The sequence below is a fragment of the Cryptomeria japonica genome, unplaced genomic scaffold (genome assembly GCF_030272615.1).
Source record: "Cryptomeria japonica unplaced genomic scaffold, Sugi_1.0 HiC_scaffold_155, whole genome shotgun sequence".
NCBI classification, from domain to species: domain Eukaryota; kingdom Viridiplantae; phylum Streptophyta; class Pinopsida; order Cupressales; family Cupressaceae; genus Cryptomeria; species Cryptomeria japonica.
Window position 1 is genome coordinate 307,501 of NW_026728977.1, and position 8,435 is coordinate 315,935.

Below are 8,435 nucleotides of genomic sequence, written 5' to 3' on the forward strand. Positions count from 1 at the left end.
CGGGTGCGCACCTCGCGTGCACCTTCGCTGCGGTGGGCACCTTGGCTGGGTTGCGCGCCTTGGTGGGCACCATGCAGTGCACGAAGTCGGAGCCCGGATTGCCCCGGGCGCGCACCTCCGCCAGGGTGGGCACCTTGGTGCGCACAACTTGCCTGGGCTGCGCACCAGGAAGGGCTCAAGATGGCACCCGCGTTCCGTTTTTTTCACTATCTTTCAGAACGGAAATTTTAAAATCTCGTTTTTTTTTGCCTTTTCTGGAAATTAGTGAAGGCAGCGCATCAAAGGTGCGCAACGCTGGTGCGAACCTGGGAGCGCTCCGATGTGTGCTCCAAGGTGCGGCGTGCACGAAGTCGGACCCCGGTTTGCCCCGGGTGCGCACCTCGCGTGCACCTTGGTGCGCACACCTTGGCTGGGTTGCGCGCCCTGGTGGGCACCATGGTGCGCACCAAGGAGCGCTCCGAAGTGTGCTCCAAGGTGCGGCGTGCACGAAGTCGGAGCCCGGTTTGCCCCGGGTGCGCACCTCGCGTGCACCTTCGCCGCGGTGGGCACCATGGCGTGCACGAAGTCGGAGCCCGGTTTGCCCCGGGTGCGCACCTCGCGTGCACCTTCGCCGGGGTGGGCACCTTGGTGTGCAGACCTTGGCTGGGTTGCGCGCCCTGGTGGGCACCATGGTGCGCACCAAGGAGCGCTCCGAAGTGTGCTCCAAGGTGCGGCCTGCACGAAGTCGGAGCCCGGTTTGCCCCGGGTGTGCACCTCGGGTGGGCACCTTGGTGCGCATGCCTTGCCTGGGCTGCGCACCAGGGCGGGCTCAAGATGGCACCCGCGTTCCTTTTTTTTCACTATCTTTCAAAACGGAAATTTTAAAATCTCATTTTTTTTTGCCTTTTTCTGGAAATTAGTGAAGGCAGCGCATCAAAGGTGCGCACCTCGCTGCCCACCACGGTGCGCAACGCCGGTGGGCACCCGGGAGTGCTTCGAAGTGTGCTCCAAGGTGCTGCGTGCACGTTGTCGGAGCCCGGTTTGCCCCGGGTGCGCACCTCGCGTGCACCTTCGTCGGGGTGGGCACCTTGGCTGGGTTTGCCCCGGCTGCGCTCCGAAGCGGGGTTATTGGAGCGCCGCCTCTTTTTTTGTCGGAGCGTTTGGTGGGGTTTCTCGCATTGGCTCTTCCGAGGCCCGGTTGCCACCCTGGCGCGCACGAAGTCGGAAGTAGGGTTAATTGCCCGGGTGCGCACCTTTGCCAGGGTGGGCACCTTACCTGGGCTGCGCACCAGGGCGGGCTCAAGATGGCACGCGCGTTCCGTTTTTTTCACTATCTTTCAAAACGGAAATTTTAAAATCTCCTTTTTTTTTTGCCTTTTCTGGAAATTAGTGAAGGCAGCGCATCAAAGGTGCGCACCTCGCTGCCCACCTTGGTGTGCTCTGAGGTGCGCACCCGGGAGCGCTACGAAGTGTGCTCCAAGGTGCGGCGTGCACGTTGTCGGAGCCCGGTTTGCCCCGGGTGCGCACCTCGCCTGCACCTTGGCCGGGGTGGGCACCTTGGCTGGGTTTGCCCAGGGTGCGCTCCGAAGCGGGGTTACTGGAGCGCCCCCTCTTTTTTTGTCAGAGCGTTTGGTGGGGTTTCTCGCATTGGCTCTTCCCAGGCCCGGTTGTTGGGTGCGCTCCCACCCTGGCGCGCGCGAAGTTGGAAGTTGGGTTAATTGCCCGGGCGCGCACCTTCGCCAGGGTGGGCACCTTGGTGCGCACACCTTGGCTGGGCTGCGCACCAGGGCGGGCTCAAGATGGCACCAGCATTCCCTTTTTCTCACTATCTTTCAAAACGGAAATTTTAAAATCTCGTTTTTTTTTTGCCTTTTATGGAAATTAGTGAAGGCATCGCATCAAAGGTGCGCACCTCGCTGCCCACCTTGGTGTGCTCCGAGGTGCCCACCACGGTGCGCAACGCCGGTGCGAACCCGGGAGCGCCCCGATGTGTGCTCCAAGGTGCGGCGTGCACGAAGTCGGACCCCGGTTTGCCCCGGGTGCGCACCTCGCGTGCACCTTGGTGCGCACACCTTGGCTGGGTTGCGCGGCCTGGTGGGCACCATGGTGCGCACCAAGGAGCGCTCCGAAGTGTGCTCCAAGGTGCGGCGTGCACGAAGTCGGAGCCCGGTTTGCCCCGGGTACGCACCTTCGCCGGGGTGGGCACCTCGGCTGGGTTGCGCGCCCTGGTGCGCACCAAGGAGCGCTCCGAAGTGTGCTCCAAGGTGCGGCGTGCACGAAGTCGGAGCCCGGTTTGCCCCGGGTGCGCACCTCGCGTGCACCTTCGGCGGGGTTGCGCGCCCTGGTGGGCACCATGGTGCGCACCAAGGAGCGCTCCGAAGTGTGCTCCAAGGTGCGGCGTGCACGAAGTCGGAGCCCGGTTTGCCCCGGGTGCGCACCTCGCGTGCACCTTCGGCGGGGTTGCGCGCCCTGGTGGGCACCATGGTGCGCACCAAGGAGCGCTCCGAAGTGTGCTCCAAGGTGCGGCGTGCACGAAGTCGGAGCCCGGTTTGCCCCGGGTGCGCACCTCGCGTGCACCTTCGCCGCGGTGGGCACCATGGCGTGCACGAAGTCGGAGCCCGGTTTGCCCCGGGTGCGCACCTCGCGTGCACCTTCGCCGGGGTGGGCACCTCGGCTGGGTTGCGCGCCCTGGTGCGCACCAAGGAGCGCTCCGAAGTGTGCTCCAAGGTGCGGCGTGCACGAAGTCGGAGCCCGGTTTGCCCCGGGTGCGCACCTCGCGTGCACCTTCGCCAGGGTGGGCACCTCGGTGCGCACACCTTCTCAATGTTTTCTTGCCTTTTCTGGAAATTGGTGAAGGCAGCGCATCAAAGGTGCGCACCTCGGTGTGCTCCGAGGTGCGAACCCGAGAGCGCTCCGAGGTGCCCACGAAGTCGAAAGTCGGGTTAATTGCATTGTTTTCCCCGGGTGCGCTCCGAGGTGCGCAACATCGGCGCGCACCAAGGAGGGCTCCGAAGTGTGCTCCAAGGTGCGCACGATGGCGTGCACCTCTGGTGCGCACGATTCGGAGCTCGGTTTGACCGGGGTGCGCACACCTTGGCTGGGTTGCGCACCTTTTGTGCGCTCCAAGGTGCGCACGAAGTCGGAGCTCGGTTTGCCCCGGGTGCGCACCTTCGCCAGGGTGCGCACCTTGATGCGCACGCCTTGGCTGGGCTGCGCACCTTGGTGGGCGCCATGGTGCGCACCTTTCGTGCGCTCCAAGGTGCGCACGAAGTCGGAGCTCGGTTTGCCCCGGGTGCGCACCTTGGTGGGCGCCATGGTGCACTCCGAGGTGCCCAAGATTGGTGCGCACCAAGGAGCGCTCCGAAGTGCGCTCCAAGGTGCGCGCGAAGTCGAAAGTTGGGTTAATTGTCCGGTTTGCCTCGGGTGCGCACCTTGCGTGCACCTTCGCCAGGGTGGGCGCCTTGGTGCGCACACCTTGGCTGGGCTGCGCACACCTTGGCACCCGCGTTTCCTTCATTTTAAATTTTTTTTTTTTACAATCTCTCAAGTGGGAAATTCTATAATCTCAACTTTTTTTGCCTTTTCAGGAAACTTTTGAATGGAGCGCATCATTGGTGCGCTCCGAAGTGTGCTCCAAAGCTCTCTCCAGCTGCGTGCACCTGCCCCGGCCGCGCACCCGGCCCCGCCCAGCTTCGCTCACCTGTCCCGGGCGTCTGGTGCGGAACCTTAGAGTAAGAAACATCACCGTGCACCTTGGCCAACGTGCGCGACTCGACCGAGCGCGCACTGGCCGAGGTGCACACCGATTTCACCTGGGTGCGCGCGCAGCACCTCGGGCGCACCGGGGTGCGCGCACAACGCCCGGGTTGCACCGTGGCCTGTGTGCTCGGGGCGCCTCGGGTGCGCGCTCGGTGTCGCCCCCGCGCGCGCGGTAGTGCGGGCAGCGCACCCCGGCCCGGCCCGGCCCCGACGAGAACGCAAACGGGCAAAAGGTTTATTCAAATAGCATTGCGATGCCCGGCGAAAAACTAAAAAAGGGTGCAACACCGGGACTTCCCGGGAGGTCACCCATCCCAGTACTACTCCGGCCCAAGCGCGCTTAACTGCGGAGTTCTGATGGGATCCGGTGCACTAACGCTGGTATGATCGCACCCGTTATGAGCTTGTCGCAGTGTGTACTTAGCAAACCGCGACCCACGTGCGAATCCACCCCGGCCACCCACCCCCGTCGAGGTGCACACCCTCCCTCGCGAAGTGCGCCCCGTTCGCCAAGTGTGAGCCCTGCCCGGGTGCGCGCACCTTGCTAGGGCGTCGGGTGTGCACCCGGCCCGGCCTACGTGCGTGCACCTGTAGGGGGCGTCGTGTGCGTGCAGTGTCCCGTCTGCAACGCGGTGCCCACACACCACCTCGGGCGCAACGACCTGCGCTCACATGTGGGCCGAGTGCACCTTGGTGCATGTTCGGGGCGCCTCGGGTGCACGCTCGATCTTGCCCCGGTGCACCAAGGCGCTCGGTTTGCCCCGGGTGCGCACTTGGTGCAAGGTGGGCACCCAAAATAGGGATCAAGCACCAAAACACAAGTTTCGGGATGCAAAATGGGACCCAAGGACCACAAATGCGTTCCAAGACCCATGATGGGTCCACGAGAACAAAAATGTGTTCCGAGACTTAATAAACAAATATTGGGTTTTAGGAGAAGAAACATGCTCTGATGCCCAAAACGAGAATCGACCCCGAAAAGGCCACAGGCCAAAAGTGGGATGCGAGACAAAAAAAAATGGGACCCGAGGACCAAAATTGGGTTCCCAGGTCGAAGACAGGGCAACCGGACAAGAAACGACCTCTAAGGCTCGAAATGAGTCCCGACGACTAAAACTTGACAAGAAGCACCCATCAGGCACCCAACTCGACACCCATGGGATGCCGACCCACCCGGGCTTCCACCTAGCACACCTTGGCACCCACCCACCCTCGCACCCAACCTCGCACCCAACTTAGCACCTTTGAACCCACATTGGCACTCACCCTGACCCTGGCACCTTGGAACCCACATTGGCACTCACCTTGACCCTGGCACCCACCTTTGCACTCACCTTGGGACCCACCCTGGCTCCCACCTCGGCACCCACCCAGACACCCACCTTGGTTCCTTGGCACCCACCTTGGATCCTTGGCACCCACCCCGACACCCACCTTGGCACGCAACTTGGCTACTTGCCACCCACCTTGGCTCCTTGACGCCCACCCCGACAACCACCCCGTGACCTACCCTGGCTAGGGTTGGTGCACACCCACCCTGGTGCCCACCTTGGCACCCACCCTATGACCCACCTTGGCACGCACCTTAGTACCCACCCCGTTACCCACCCTAGGACCCACCCCGTGACCCACCTTGGCCAGGGTGGGTGCCTTGGTGCGCACAACTTGCCTGGGCTGCACACCAGGGCGGGCTCAAGATGGCACCCGCGTTCCGTTTTTTTCACTATCTTTCAAAACGGAAATTTTAAAATCTCATTTTTTTCTTTTTTTTGCCTTTTCTGGAAATTAGTGAAGGCAGCGCATCAAAGGTGCGCAATGCTGGTGCGAACCCGGGAGCGCTCCGATGTGTGCTCCAAGGTGCGGCGTGCACGAAGTCCGAGCCCGGTTTGCCCCGGGTGCGCACCTCGCGTGCACCTTCGCCGGGGTGAGCACCTTGGCTGGGTTGCGCGCCCTGGTGCGTACCAAGGAGCGCTCTGAAGTGTGCTCCAAGGTGCGGCGTGCACGAAGTCGGAGCCCGGTTTGCCCCGGGTGTGCACCTCGGGTGCGCACCTCGCGTGCACCTTCGCTGCGGTGGGCACCTTGGCTGGGTTGCGCGCCTTGGTGGGCACCATGCAGTGCACGAAGTCGGAGCCCGGTTTGCCCCGGGCGCGCACCTCCGCCAGGGTGGGCACCTTGGTGCGCACAACTTGCCTGGGCTGCGCATCAGGAAGGGCTCAAGATGGCACCCGCGTTCCGTTTTTTTCACTATCTTTCAGAACGGAAATTTTAAAATATCGTTTTTTTTTGCCTTTTCTGGAAATTAGTGAAGGCAGCGCATCAAAGGTGCGCAACGCTGGTGCGAACCTGGGAGCGCTCCGATGTGTGCTCCAAGGTGCGGCGTGCACGAAGTCGGAGCCCGGTTTGCCTCGGGTGCGCCCTGGTGGGCACCATGGTGCGCACCAAGGAGCGCTCCGAAGTGTGCTCCAAGGTGCGGCCTGCACGAAGTCGGAGCCCGGTTTGCCCCGGGTGTGCACCTCGGGTGGGCACCTTGGTGCGCATGCCTTGCCTGGGCTGCGCACCAGGGCGGGCTCAAGATGGCACCCGCGTTCCTTTTTTTTCACTATCTTTCAAAACGGAAATTTTAAAATCTCATTTTTTTTTGCCTTTTTCTGGAAATTAGTGAAGGCAGCGCATCAAAGGTGCGCACCTCGCTGCCCACCACGGTGCGCAACGCCGGTGGGCACCCGGGAGTGCTTCGAAGTGTGCTCCAAGGTGCTGCGTGCACGTTGTCGGAGCCCGGTTTGCCCCGGGTGCGCACCTCGCGTGCACCTTCGTCGGGGTGGGCACCTTGGCTTGGTTTGCCCCGGCTGCGCTCCGAAGCGGGGTTATTGGAGCGCCGCCTCTTTTTTTGTCGGAGCGTTTGGTGGGGTTTCTCGCATTGGCTCTTCCGAGGCCCGGTTGCCACCCTAGCGCGCACGAAGTCGGAAGTAGGGTTAATTGCCCGGGTGCGCACCTTTGCCAGGGTGGCACCTTACCTGGGCTGCGCACCAGGGCGGGCTCAAGATGGCACGCGCGTTCCGTTTTTTTCACTATCTTTCAAAACGGAAATTTTAAAATCTCCTTTTTTTTTTGCCTTTTCTGGAAATTAGTGAAGGCAGCGCATCAAAGGTGCGCACCTCGCTGCCCACCTTGGTGTGCTCTGAGGTGCGCACCCGGGAGCGCTACGAAGTGTGCTCCAAGGTGCGGCGTGCACGTTGTCGGAGCCCGGTTTGCCCCGGGTGCGCACCTCGCCTGCACCTTGGCCGGGGTGGGCACCTTGGCTGGGTTTGCCCAGGGTGCGCTCCGAAGCGGGGTTACTGGAGCGCCCCCTCTTTTTTTGTCAGAGAGTTTGGTGGGGTTTCTCGCATTGGCTCTTCCCAGGCCCGGTTGTTGGGTGCGCTCCCACCCTGGCGCGCGCGAAGTTGGAAGTTGGGTTAATTGCCCGGGCGCGCACCTTCGCCAGGGTGGGCACCTTGGTGCGCAAACCTTGGCTGGGCTGCGCACCAGGGCGGGCTCAAGATGGCACCAGCATTCCCTTTTTCTCACTATCTTTCAAAACGGAAATTTTAAAATCTCGTTTTTTTTTTGCCTTTTATGGAAATTAGTGAAGGCATCGCATCAAAGGTGCGCACCTCGCTGCCCACCTTGGTGTGCTCCGAGGTGCCCACCACGGTGCGCAACGCCGGTGCGAACCCGGGAGCGCCCCGATGTGTGCTCCAAGGTGCGGCGTGCACGAAGTCGGACCCCGGTTTGCCCCGGGTGCGCACCTCGCGTGCACCTTGGTGCGCACACCTTGGCTGGGTTGCGCGGCCTGGTGGGCACCATGGTGCGCACCAAGGAGCGCTCCGAAGTGTGCTCCAAGGTGCGGCGTGCACGAAGTCGGAGCCCGGTTTGCCCCGGGTGCGCACCTTCGCCGCGGTGGGCACCATGGCGTGCACGAAGTCGGAGCCCGGTTTGCCCCGGGTGCGCACCTCGCGTGCACCTTCGCCGGGGTGGGCACCTCGGCTGGGTTGCGCGCCCTGGTGCGCACCAAGGAGCGCTCTGAAGTGTGCTCCAAGGTGCGGCGTGCACGAAGTCGGAGCCCGGTTTGCCCCGGGTGTGCACCTCGGGTGCGCACCTCGCGTGCACCTTCGCTGCGGTGGGCACCTTGGCTGGGTTGCGCGCCTTGGTGGGCACCATGCAGTGCACGAAGTCGGAGCCCGGATTGCCCCGGGCGCGCACCTCCGCCAGGGTGGGCACCTTGGTGCGCACAACTTGCCTGGGCTGCGCACCAGGAAGGGCTCAAGATGGCACCCGCGTTCCGTTTTTTTCACTATCTTTCAGAACGGAAATTTTAAAATCTCGTTTTTTTTTGCCTTTTCTTGAAATTAGTGAAGGCAGCGCATCAAAGGTGCGCAACGCTGGTGCGAACCTGGGAGCGCTCCGATGTGTGCTCCAAGGTGCGGCGTGCACGAAGTCGGACCCCGGTTTGCCCCGGGTGCGCACCTCGCGTGCACCTTGGTGCGCACACCTTGGCTGGGTTGCGCGCCCTGGTGGGCACCATGGTGCGCACCAAGGAGCGCTCCGAAGTGTGCTCCAAGGTGCGGCGTGCACGAAGTCGGAGCCCGGTTTGCCCCGGGTGCGCACCTCGCGTGCACCTTCGCCGCGGTGGGCACCATGGCGTGCACGAAGTCGGAGCC

General features: G+C 62.9%; 1 non-coding gene across 1 annotated transcript; it reads right to left on the reverse strand.

The window, feature by feature from the left end:
- Positions 1-4,014: 4,014 nt before the first annotated feature.
- LOC131866824 (5S ribosomal RNA) lies at positions 4,015-4,133 on the reverse strand. Its single transcript, XR_009365423.1, has one exon. It is a non-coding gene; the product is annotated as a 5S ribosomal RNA (ribosomal RNA).
- Between the last annotated feature and the right edge of the window lie 4,302 nt (positions 4,134-8,435).